Raw genomic sequence first — 12,433 nt, 5'->3', positions numbered from 1 at the left:
TGTATCAGTTTGTTCTTCACCTGATCTACATGTTCCACCTCGTTCTTGGTGCATATCCCAGCTAGTCTGTGTACAGGAAGGCTTTGACTTGAGTGCTCTAGCTGTCTGGGATTGTCACCCCTCTTATACTTACAAACTTCATCCTTCCTGATGGACTCAACAAAAGGCTCTATGCAATGCACAATGAAGAGAGAGGCCAACCATGCATAACTGCAGCTTTGATTGGGAAGCTTTCTGTTTTCCAACCACTGATTAGGACTATGCTACTGATGCATAGGGAAGTCATATCTAAGGTAAGATCTTTAATAGTCACATGTATATCGAAACACACAGTGAAATGCATCTCTTGAGCAGAATGTTCTGGGGGCAGCCCGCAAGTGTTGCTACGCTTCCGGCGCCAACATAGCATGCCCACAACTTCCTAGCCCGTACATCTTTGGAATGTGGGAGGAAACCGGAGCACCCGGAGGAAACCCACGCAGAGACGGGGAGAACATATAGACTCCTTACAGACAGCAGCGGGAATTGAATCCGGGTCGCTGGTGCTGTAGTAGTGTCACGCTAACCGCTAGACTACCGTGCCTGCATTAAACATTACCTCACCAAATCCTATTCTGGAAAGCATATCCATCACGTACATGTGATATTTTGTCAAAGGGCTTCCCCTGGTCCAAGCTGTCTAACAATATGTTTGACCATTGACCTTGAGGCAGGCATCCCTAAGTAGCACAAAACTATCAGAGATCTTCCTGCTGGATGTGGCACTAATCCAGTCCGGGTGAATCACCAGACCCAGAACAGACTTCCATTGATGGTAGCCTTGAAGAGCCTCGTGTAATTGACATTAAGCAGGGAGATGGATTGCCAGTTGTTGATTTGGTCCCTCTCCTAGTTCTGCATAAAGATGACTGTGATGACATCCTTGCTCGTAAACTCTGGCAAGCTGCCAGTTGAAAGCGTAACGCTGTATACTTCCAGCAGGTCTGGACACAGCCAGTACCACAGGGCCCAGTACAACTCAACTGGCTAGCCCTCACTTAAACCATAGAACAATACAGCACAATACAGGCCCTTCGGCCCTCCATGTTGTGCCGACCTTCAAACCACTCCTAAGACTACCTAACCCCTTCCTCCCACATATCCCTCTATCTTAAATTCCTCCATATGCTTATCTAACAATCTCTTGAACTTGACCAACGTATCAGCCTCCACCACCACCCCAGGCAGCGCATTCCATGCACCAACCACTCTCTGGGTGAAAAACCTCCCTCTGACATCTCCCTTGAACTTCCCACCCATTACCTTAAAGCCATGCCCTCTTGTATTGAGCATTGGTGCCCTGGGAAAGAGGCGCTGGCTGTCCACTCTATCTATTCCTCTTAATATTTTGTATACCTCTATCATGTCTCCCCTCATCCTCCTTCTCTCCAATGAGTAAAGCCCTAGCTCCTTTAGTCTCTCCTCATAATCCATACTCTCTAATCCAGGCAGCATCCTGGTAAATCTCCTCTGCACCTTTTCCAACGCCTCCACATCCTTCCTATAATGAGGCGACCAGAACTGGACACAGTACTCTAAGTGTGGTCTAACCAGAGTTTTGTAAAGCTGCATCATTACTTCATGGCTCTTAAACTTGATCCCACGACCTATGAAAGCTAACATCCCATAAGCTTTCTTAACTACCCTATCCACCTGTGTGGCAACTTACAGTGATCTGTGGATATGAACCCCCAGATCCCTCTGCTCCTCTACACTGCCCAGAATCCTGCCATTTACCTTGTATGCCACCTTGGAGTTTGTCCTTCCAAAGTGTACCACCTCACACCTCCGGATTGAACTCCATCTGCCACTTATCAGCCCAGTTCTGCATCCTATCAATATCCCTCTGTAAGCTTCGACAGCCCTCCACACTGTGCACAACACCACTGATCTTTGTGTCATCTGCAAACTTGCTAACCCACCCTTCCACCCCCTCATCTAAGTCATTAATAAATATCACAAAAAGTAGAGGTCCCAGAACCGATCCCTGTGAGACACCACTAGTCACAGCCCTCCAATCTGAATGCACTCCCTCCACCACAACCCTCTGCTTTCTACAGGCAAGCCAATTCTGAATCCACACGGCTGAGCCTCCCCGGATCCCTTGGCCTCTGACCTTCTGAAGAAGCCTACCATGCGGAGCCTTGTCAAATGCCTTACTAAAATCCATGTAGACCACATCTACTGCACTACCCTCATCAATCTTCCTATTCACCTCCTCAAAGAACCTTATCAGGCTTGTGAGGCAAGATCTTCCCTTCACAAAGCCATGCTGGCTGTCCCTAATCAGTCCATGATTCTCTAAATGATCATAGATACTATCCCTTAGAATCCTTTCTAGCAGCTTACCCACCACAGACGTAAGGCTCACGGGTCTGTAATTCCCTGGACTATCCCTACTAACTTTTTTGAATAAGGGGACAATATTTGCCACCCTCCAATCCTCCAGTACCATCCCCGTGGACAACGAGGACGCAAAGATCCTAGCCAACGGTTCAGCAATCTCCTCCCTCGCCTCCCAAAACAGCCTGGGGAATATTCCATCAGGACCCGGGGACTTAACTGTCCTAATATTTTCTAACAGCTCCAACACATCCTCTTTCTTGTATCTACATGCTCCAGAACATTACCCTTACCAACACTGTTCTCAGCGTCATCAAGACCCCTCTCCTTGGTGAATACTGAAGAGAAGTATTCATTGAGGACCTCACCCACTTCCACAGCTTCCAGGCACATCTTCCCACCTTTGTCTTTAATTGGACCTACCTTTACTCTAGCCATCCTTCTGCTCTTCATGTACGAGTAAAAAGCCTTGGGATTCTCCTTAACCCTTCTCGCCAAAGCCTTTTCATGTCCCCTTCTCGATCTCCTCAGCCCCTTCTTAAGTTCCTTCCTTACTACTCTATATTCCTCACGAGCCCTATCTGATCCTTGCTGCCTACACCTTATGTCTGCTGCCTTCTTCTTCCTAACTAGTTGTTCCACCTCTCTTGTCACCCATGGTTCCTTCACCCTGCCATTCTTTTTCTGCCTCACCGGGACAAATTCATCCCTAACATCCTGCAAGAGATCCCTGAACATCGACCACATCTCCACAGTACATTTCCCTTCAAAAATGTTATCCCAATTTACACTCTCAGGTTCTCGCCTTATAGCCTCATAATTCGCCTTTCCCCAATTAAATATCTTCTTGTCCTCTCTGCTCCTATCCCTGTCCATGACAATGCTAAAGGTTATGGAGCAGTGGTCACTGTCCCCCAGATGCTCACCCACCGATAGATCTGTCACCTGACCCGGTTCATTACCTAACACTAGATCTAGTATGGCATCCCCTCTAGTCGGCCTGTCAACATACTGTGACAGGAATCTGTCCTGGACACACTTAACAAACTCCGCCCCATCTAAACCTTTGGCACTAAGCAGGTGCCAATCAATACTTGCGAAGTTGAAGTCTCCCACAATAATAACCGTTATTTTTGCATCTTTCCAAAATCTGCCTCCCAATCTGCTCCTCAGTATCCCTACTGCTATCGGGGGGCCTATAGAATACTCCCAGTAGAGTAACTGCTTCTTTCTTGTTCCTAACTTCCACCCATATTGACTCTAGAGAGGATCCTTCTACACTATCCACCCTTTCTGCAGCTGTAATAGTGTCCCTGACCAGTACCGCCACCCCTCCTCCTCTTCTCCCCCCCCCCCATCCCTTTTAAAACACTGAAAACCAGGAATATTCAATATCCATTCCTGCCCTGGTGTCAGCCACGTCTCTGTAATAGCCACAATATCGTAGTCCCATGTACTTATCCAAGCTCTCAGTTCATCTCCCTTATTCCTGATGCTTCTTGCATTTAAGTAAATGCACTTTAGCCCATCCACCTTACTACTTTTATAGCCTGTACTCTGCTTCTCCTTCCTTAAACCCTCTCTACCTGTGAGATCTGACATTTCCCCATCCCCTTCTTCCTCTGACCTACTCCTCCAGTTCCCATCCCCCTTGCAAACTAGTTTAAAACCTCCCGAACCACCCTAACAAACCTGGCTGCAAGGATTTTGGCCCCCCTCAGGTTCGGGTGTAACCCGTCCTCTCTGTACAGGTCCCACCTTCCCCAGAAGAGATCCCAATGATCCAAAAATCTAAAACGTTCCCTCCTGCACCAACTTCTCAGCCACGCATTTATTTGCCATCTCCTCCTATTCCACTATCGCGTGGCACTGGCAGCAATCCCGAGATCGCTACCCTTGAGGTCCTGTTCTTCAGCCTTCTGCCTAGTTCCCTAAACTCACTTTTCAGGACCTCATCCCTCTTCCTACCTATGTCATTAGTACCCACATGAACCACGACTTCTGGCTGTTCTCCCTCCCACTCAAGAATCCAGTGACATTCCAGACCCTGGCACCAGGGAGGCAACATACCATCCAGGATTCATGCTCACTGCCGCAGAACTTCCTATCTGTTTCCCTGACTATTGAGTCCCCTATCACTACTGCCTTCCTCTTCTCCTCCCTTCCCTTCTGAGCAGCAGGACCAGTCCTAGTGCCAGGGACCTGGCTACTGCTGCTTGATCCCTGCAAGTCATCCCCCTCAACAGCCTCCAAAGCAGAAAACCTGTTATTGAGGGCAACAGCCTCCGGGCTCCTCTGCTCGATCTGCCTGTTCGTTTTCTTTTTCCTTTTCCCTCCCCTGACACTCACCCTTCTGTCTATTTCCTGGACCCCAGAAGTACCTGCTCTAAGGGGGGGTGACTGTCTCCTGACGTACAGCATCTACATAACTCTCTTCCTCCCTGACGCTGCGCAGTGTTTGAAGCTGTGACTCCAGCTCATCAATTTTGAGCCGAAGTTCCTCCAGCCTCAAGCACTTACTGCATACGTGGTCATCATGGACCACAGCAAGGTCCACGAGCTCCCACATCAAGCAGCTGCAGCACACCACCCTGTCCTCCATCTGAACTAATTCCTTTTTTTCTCCCTACCTAGTTTTTCCTACTTAAAAATTTATAACAGGTAAAACTACTTACCAGCTACTCTCCCACCTTGCCCCTTTAAGCCGAAGCCCCTTGAGCCAAAGCCCAAATCACTCTGCTCCCTCTCACTCTGCTGCCCGCTCCGACACTCCCCACTGGATATGGCGGTTTGCTTTTAAAACTGCCCGCGCTTTACCTGCTGACGTCACGCGCCTGCGCAGTCCTGCCCCCACTATTCCCGACGAGAACTTATATTAAAAAAAACTTATTAAAAAAAACCTCAAATAATAAAAACCTTATAACAAAAAAAGAAAAACTTAGGTGTTTCGAAGTTCCCATGCCTGCTGAAGCGAAACACACGAAACCTCCAAAGTTTTTTTTTCAGACTTCCAGACGTTTTACTTGCTTGAAGAAATGGACTGACCTTGTCAGCTTGCTGAGGTCAACAGTCGGTTTGACTTCCCCACTTTCTGTCACCTAAAGCCTCTGAGATAGAAAACAGGAAACTCTCCAAATCCTATTCTGGGAGGCTGTGCTGTCTATGACCTTTGGATTATATAGCCCACTATAGAAGAAGTTGCAAGTCCTTAAAATATCTGGTTGCTAGGATGTTACTGACCCATCATTTCCTTCTGTGAACCTTTTGTAAGAGGAAGTGCCAGCATCTCATCCTGCTCCATGGACCAGACTCTGGAACCAAAGGTAATCCTGGAGGAGTCCGAGGCAAGGACCAAGACTTGCAAGCATCTGACCTCGTGGAGCTTCACTTCAATATCCACCCCCATCAAAGGAGTTGATTCTGCATCCTTTCCTGGAGTTGGCAACGTGCACCTCTTTTTGCCTTTCTGAACATCCTTGACGTTCACCTTATTGCTTTCCACAAGTGCTCTGGGGAATCAAAGAGTGGTTTTATAGTTCCCCAAATGGCATGGTCCTTCTTAAATTCCTCTACACTTCCTAGGGTTAGCAGTTTGATGTTCAACTTCCATAACCTCTGTCACCTGCAGAAAGATGAGAGAGTTGTCAATCAAGTCATCGGGAAGCAATAGTCGGAAAGGAAACTGAACCCACTCTTCCCATTTAAAGCGGGTGAAATGTCACAGTGCTCCCTCTGCAGGGTTCCTGAAGACACTGCACAACTTTGCACCTTTTACCATTCCGGTCAACACTTTGGACGTGCATTGACTTTGCTGATATCTCTGCCAGATCATTCAGCCACATGAATAATGCAGTTGAAGTCACCGCCCAGAATGACTGGCCGGGATATTGCCAACAGCAGTGGAAGTTGCTGGAAAATGATCATCTTTTTATTCCTTCAAGCCAGGGCATACACCTTGATGATCCTGAGTAGGGTATCTTTGTTCGTTACGCCTACCATGAGGACATGACTCTCTCCCAGTTCTCTGACTTCAGCAACGGTGAAGTTCACTCCCCACAGCAAAATACCCAGGCCAGAGGAACCATTACTATTGCGTCATAACCAGACTGATTGCCCATGGGGTCATCATCACTGTCAGTAAGTTGCTCCCCTGCAAAAATTGGTATTGGAATTGGTTTATTATTGTCATTTGTACCGAGGTACAGTGAAAAACTTGTCTTACAAACCGATCATACAGGTCAATTCATTACACAGTGCAGTTACATTGAGTTAGTACAGAGTGCATTGATGTAGTACAAGTAAAAACAATAACAGTACAGAGTAAAGTGTCACAGCTACAGAGAAAGTGCAGTGCAATAAGGTGCAAGGTCACAACAAGGTAGATCGTGAGGTCATAGTCCATCTCATTGTATAAAGGATCCGTTCAATAGTCTTATCACAGTAGGATAGAAGCTGTCCTTAAGTCTGGTGGTACATGCCCTCAGGCTCCTGTATCTTCTACCCGATGGAAGAGGAGAGAAGAGAGAATGTCCCAGGTGGGTGGGGTCTTTGATTATGCTGGCTGCTACACCAAGAAAACGAGAGGTAAAGACAGAGTCCAAGGAGGGGAGGCTGGTGTCCGTAATGCGCTGGGCTGTGTCCACAACTCTCTGCAGCTTCTTGCGGTCTTGGGCAGAGCAGTTGCCATACCAAGCCACGGTACATCCAGATAGGATGCTTTCTATGGTGCATCGGTAAAAGTTGGTGAGAGTCAAAGGGGACAAACCAAATTTCTTTAGCCTCCTGAGGAAGTAGAGGCACTGGTGAGCTATCTTGGCCGTGGCATCTACATGGTTTGTCCAGGACAGGTTGTTGGTGATGTTCACTCCCAGGAACTTGAAGCTGTCAACCCTCTCGACCTCAGCACCATTGATGTAGACAGGTGCATGTACACCGCCCCCTTTCCTGAAGTCAATGACCAGGAGTCATTGACCTGATGACCTGAAGTCAAGCAAGTTGACCTTGACCTTAGTGAGGTAATCTATAGTCACAACACAATGCATGGTGCTTTTGACACTACTCATGTTTATAGATGCAATCTTTAATCCCAGTTTTAATAACAACATATACAGACTAATGTCACATCACAATTAGCTTCTTTGTTCCATCATGCCCATGGTGTGCATGAACTACCTCAACTGACCAGGTCTGAGGCACGGGTCTTGATCTGCTTCAGCTACCAACTCCACTGTGGAGAAGCAGGCAATGTTGTGGGGGGGAGGACCCAAGTGATTGACATTTGAAGTTTCCTCTTGACCTTTGTTAACAAGATTGCCGTTCTCAGATGCCCAGAGCTGGTGTATGATGTTCCAAACACTTCTCCTATTTTCTTGGAGCTGGTGTGCATTCTTCTCCACTCTCCTCCCAGATTCCAGGAATTGGAATACTCAGTTTATGCAGTGTTGCTCCATGGTCCCAGAGCTGGGATATCTCACTCTTCACAGTGCTGCTCAAGGATTCCCACAGCTGTGGTGCAGGAAGTACTGCATTGACTGCGGTTTCATGAAACAACAAGTTTAGCTCTTAGCATCACCGCCCTCAATTTCCTGGAAGTGTGTTCAACTGTAACTGTTTCACTTTCCACAGATGCTCCTAAACTGCTGAGTGTTTTTGGCACTTTCACATCCTCAACATCTGCATTTTCATTGATGTTGCCGTCCTCACCTGCCTTCAGATTGGCTTTGATAAGATAAGATATGTATTTATTAGTCACAAGTACACTGAACCACACAGTGAAATGCATCTTTTTGCGTTACTGAGAATGTTCTGGGGGCAGCCCGCAAGTGTCGCCATGCTTCCGGCGGCAACATAGCATGCCCACAACTTCCTAACCCGTAAGTCTTTGGAATGTGGGAGGAAACTGAAGCACCTGGAGGAAACCCACACAGTCACGGGGAGAACGTACAAACTCCATACAGACAGCGGCGGGAATAGAACCTGGTTCGTTGGCGCTGTAATAGCATTACGCTAACCGCTACACTACCGTGCCTCTCTTCCTTGTCCACATGCCATGCATATTCTTCTCCTTGACCCTTCAAGGTACCTTTTGAGGAACACGAGAACATCAAAGACAGACAGATGCACTTCCTTTTGTGGGACTGGGTAGAGAGCCCCTCGACTCAGTAGTGACAAGGGATTTCCTCCAAGGACTTTGCATCCTTAAGCATCAGCCACTTTCCCAAAGGTCTGCCGTGGGGGAAATCCTGTGGTGCAGCAGTCTCCTCAAGTTCTTGTGCACAGAAGGCAGAGTAGGCAAGGAGATTTGCTGGCATTGCAACTTCCTCAAAGTCCAGGTATGTTCAGCTGTGTTGTCGAATCTATGTGCCTGTCATCTGCTGCAAGCAAGTTTTTCATTGTGCCTGTGCCTGTACCTCACGATTCTTGTGCACATGACAACAAACTTAACTATCTCTGTATTAATAAACTGCACTCATGGAATATTCATCCTTGCAGAAACCTCGCAGACAACTTGTCAGGAGCATCAGGCTGTCACTGGAGGGAATCCTTGCAGAGAAAACATGCCTCCTTCAGGTAATGTTGTTGACCAGACTGTCCAGTAACACCCTCCATCTCTTTGACCATCATTGCAGTATCCATTCTTGAAGTAGCAGCACTGTCCAATGGCTGGAAGAGTATTGCTTGTATTATTGTGTGCCCCCTTAAGGGCTGCATTCCAAGGTTGCAGCTGCAAGATCTTGCAAAAGAACAGTACAGCAGAGTACACAATACAGTAGTGAAGGAAATATTGGGGGTGGGGGTGACCAAAGGTGAGATGGGTCAAGCAGAGGGTGGGTGAGAGAGGTGGGTCCAAGAAGGAGGAAGTGAGCAAGGTTGTGTGTCTGTGTGTTTTTGTGTAGACAGGCATTTGTGCATTTCTCCTCTTATATGTGTGTTAATGTCCATGAAGCAGAGCTTGATGTTCAATCACCTTGAACCCTCATGTATCACTCTATCCAGTCCATGTGATAGTATTCAATGGCCATCCAATATGTTAAAAGAAGGTACACATAGCAAATCCCACCCCTCACTATGATATTTGGGACCCAGGAGGTCAGGGCCCTTATTGACTATCCTGGCAGCAACAGACTTGAATGTTACTCAACAGTCATAGCCAAGAACTCATACACTCTGACACTGACATCAACATGATGTTCTATACTAGAGTGAGCTGGAAAGTCGTGGGGAGTTCATTGAGACACCAGACCAGATCATTCTGATAGCAAAACTTCCCATGAAGACAGCAAAAATATTTCAGTAAGTGAAGGAGTTTAAGAGTGCTTGCTTCATGTCAACACCCCCAGTCCAGGCATTGAGGCATCGAGTGGATATGTCATGATGTGAGTGAAGGACCTCAAAGACGCCTGCACCATGCACACCTTAACAATGCCTCCAACCTACAGGAGTGTCCACGGTGCCTGAACTGCCCTGTGTCCACCGTAATTAGCACCTGTGAAAGGACTCTTGGCACACTCCAGCGCGGTTTGACAAGAACAACCAATAGGTCTAGGAACTAATTAACTACAAGCAGAAGGCATTCTTGCAATGGAAACTCTGTTATGCTGCAAGGGAAGAGAAACAGCTGTACAGGTACCTACATGCTGAGATTTATAAAAATCCTAAGAACAAATAGACCATGGTAAGAATGAGCACCGGAGGTCCAGCAACTTGTTAATAATCATAACATGCAAAGCTTCTTCAGCACCTTCACCCATGGCTCAAATATACAAGGGCCCACCCACCAAGAGCCAAAAGTGGAGATGCTTATCAAAGTCAGTGCCCACTGGAAGAATCACTTTTAAGAACTCCTCAGTCACAGCTCTGTCTTTAACACTAATATCCTTGACTCCATCTTACAGCACACTGTCTGTTGCAGCCTAACCACCACCTCATACTGACAAGAAGACAAATGGCCATATGACAACTGAAAAATAACAAGGCCTCAGGAGCAAACAGCATCCCTGCTGATGTTCTAATACTTGGCAGAGGGGAACTTCTGACTCAACTTCATAGCCACATCTCCCTGCTCTAGAAAGAAGTGGACATGCCAGGAGACCTCAGAGATGCCATAATCACAACCATCTTAAAGAATGGAGGTAAATTCAATTGCAGTAACTACCAATTGTCTCTGCTCTCTTCCACAGGAAAAATCATCACCATTGTCTCCTCCCAGTAGCCAACAAGATGCTCACGCAATTACTGTGTGGATTCTGTCCATTTAGAGGAATTCAGGGAGAAGCACCAACTACTAAGCAGAGCCTTTGCTGACTTCAGCTCAATGAACCAGGAGGGATTGTGGAGAATCCTTCTCAATTTTAGCTGCCCTCAAAAGCTCATCTTTATCTGACGTCTGCTACATGATGCAAGTTGCTATCCTAACCAATTGATCTATCACAGACCCAATCTTGGTGCAGACAATTGTCAAGCAGAGAGTGCCAACACTCCAACCTAGTTCTCAATCTTTCCTCCTGCAATACTGCACCTCACCTCCAGCGAGCTTCCTGCTGGAGAAGAGCTAATCTACGCAACAAATGGGAAACCATCCAACTTATATCTCCTCCTCTCTAGAACCAAGGTCATTGAGATGCAGTACACAGATGCTTGCATATGCATACATTTTGAGACCAAGTTCCGTATCATTGTTGACTTAGTCACAGAACTTCACAAGAGAATGAGCCTTAAATTAAATACTTACAAAACAAAGACCTCTCCCAACCTGACCCCACTCCTGGAAATTGTGGATCACATCCCCTATCCCAGGAACCACTTTTCATTAATATTGATTATGACACTGATAATGAAATTTACCATTTACCATTGTCTATCGTGCTTTAGCAGTCTGAGAAAAAGAGTGCACAGTATTGAGGGTCTGCTTACACTCAGTCAGCTTCATTAGGCAGGGCACATTTTCAGAGATGAAAAAACAACAAGATGCTGGAGGAACTCAGCGGGTCAGGCAGCACTCGCGGAGAAAAGCAAGCAGACGGTCAATGTTTCAGGTCAGTACCCTTCTTCAGGACCCGTAAGGTTGACCATCTGCTTTTCTCCACGGATGCGGCCTGACCTGCTGAGTTCCTCCAGCATCTTGTTGTTTTTCCATTTGAATTCCAGCATCGGCAGTCCTTTGTTTCTCTAGCACATTTTCATAGGCTTGACATAATACTCCCAAAAGTGACAGGCACAGTATTCTAAGCTTTGTCATGTCAGGAGATCATCAGGAAGGTAGAGGACAAGATTTAAGAAACTCTCAGAGCCTCCTTGAAGAATGGAGAAGAAGCGTACAGGATACCACTGATAACCTGGAGCCTCTTCGTCAGGAGAACACAGAGGCCCAATGGAAATGGCGGAAGGAGTGCATCACCTTCCAAGTTACCCACCCACGCTGTCAGCACCTCCTGCTCCACCTGTGGCGGAGTCGGCAGTTCCCACACTGACCTCAGCAGCCACCACAGAACGCAGAGATCTGGAGTGGAAGCAAGTCCTTCTCAGCACTGATGGTCTGTCTGAGAAGAGGAGTGTGCATTGAAACTGACAAAACCCAGCATCACACAGGGAAACTTGACAATATTCCTCTGAGTAAGAAGATTGCAATTTTAATGGGACTTTTAAAAACACTGTTTCAGCTCCAGCACAAACTTAGAAAGAAATTTCTAGGCAAAAATATTAAAGTTATCTCTGGAAATAAAGAGTAAAACTAGGAAACACCTTTTCACAGATGGAGTAGTGAAACTGTAAACTTTCCCTCATAAATGAAAGGCCGTGAGCTATTTTCAAGACCGAGACTGAAAGAATTTTGTTGGGAAAGGATTTTGGAAATAGAATAGTTAAACTCCAATAATCTAGCACCCGTGGTTGATTGTGCTGGACTAGCAGATTTTCCAGACTATTGGATGTTAAACCTGTTTCCCTTCTTTTCAGAAGACAAGAGAGACTTGCAGATGCTAGAACCTGAAACAGAATGCTAGAACAACTCAGCGGGTCAGGCAGCATCTGCGGAGGCACAAGGTGGAAGTCA

The sequence above is a fragment of the Pristis pectinata genome, chromosome 17 (genome assembly GCF_009764475.1).
Source record: "Pristis pectinata isolate sPriPec2 chromosome 17, sPriPec2.1.pri, whole genome shotgun sequence".
NCBI classification, from domain to species: Eukaryota; Metazoa; Chordata; class Chondrichthyes; order Rhinopristiformes; family Pristidae; genus Pristis; species Pristis pectinata.
The sequence above is the reverse complement of the archived record's forward strand: the minus strand, read 5'-3'. Positions refer to the sequence as shown.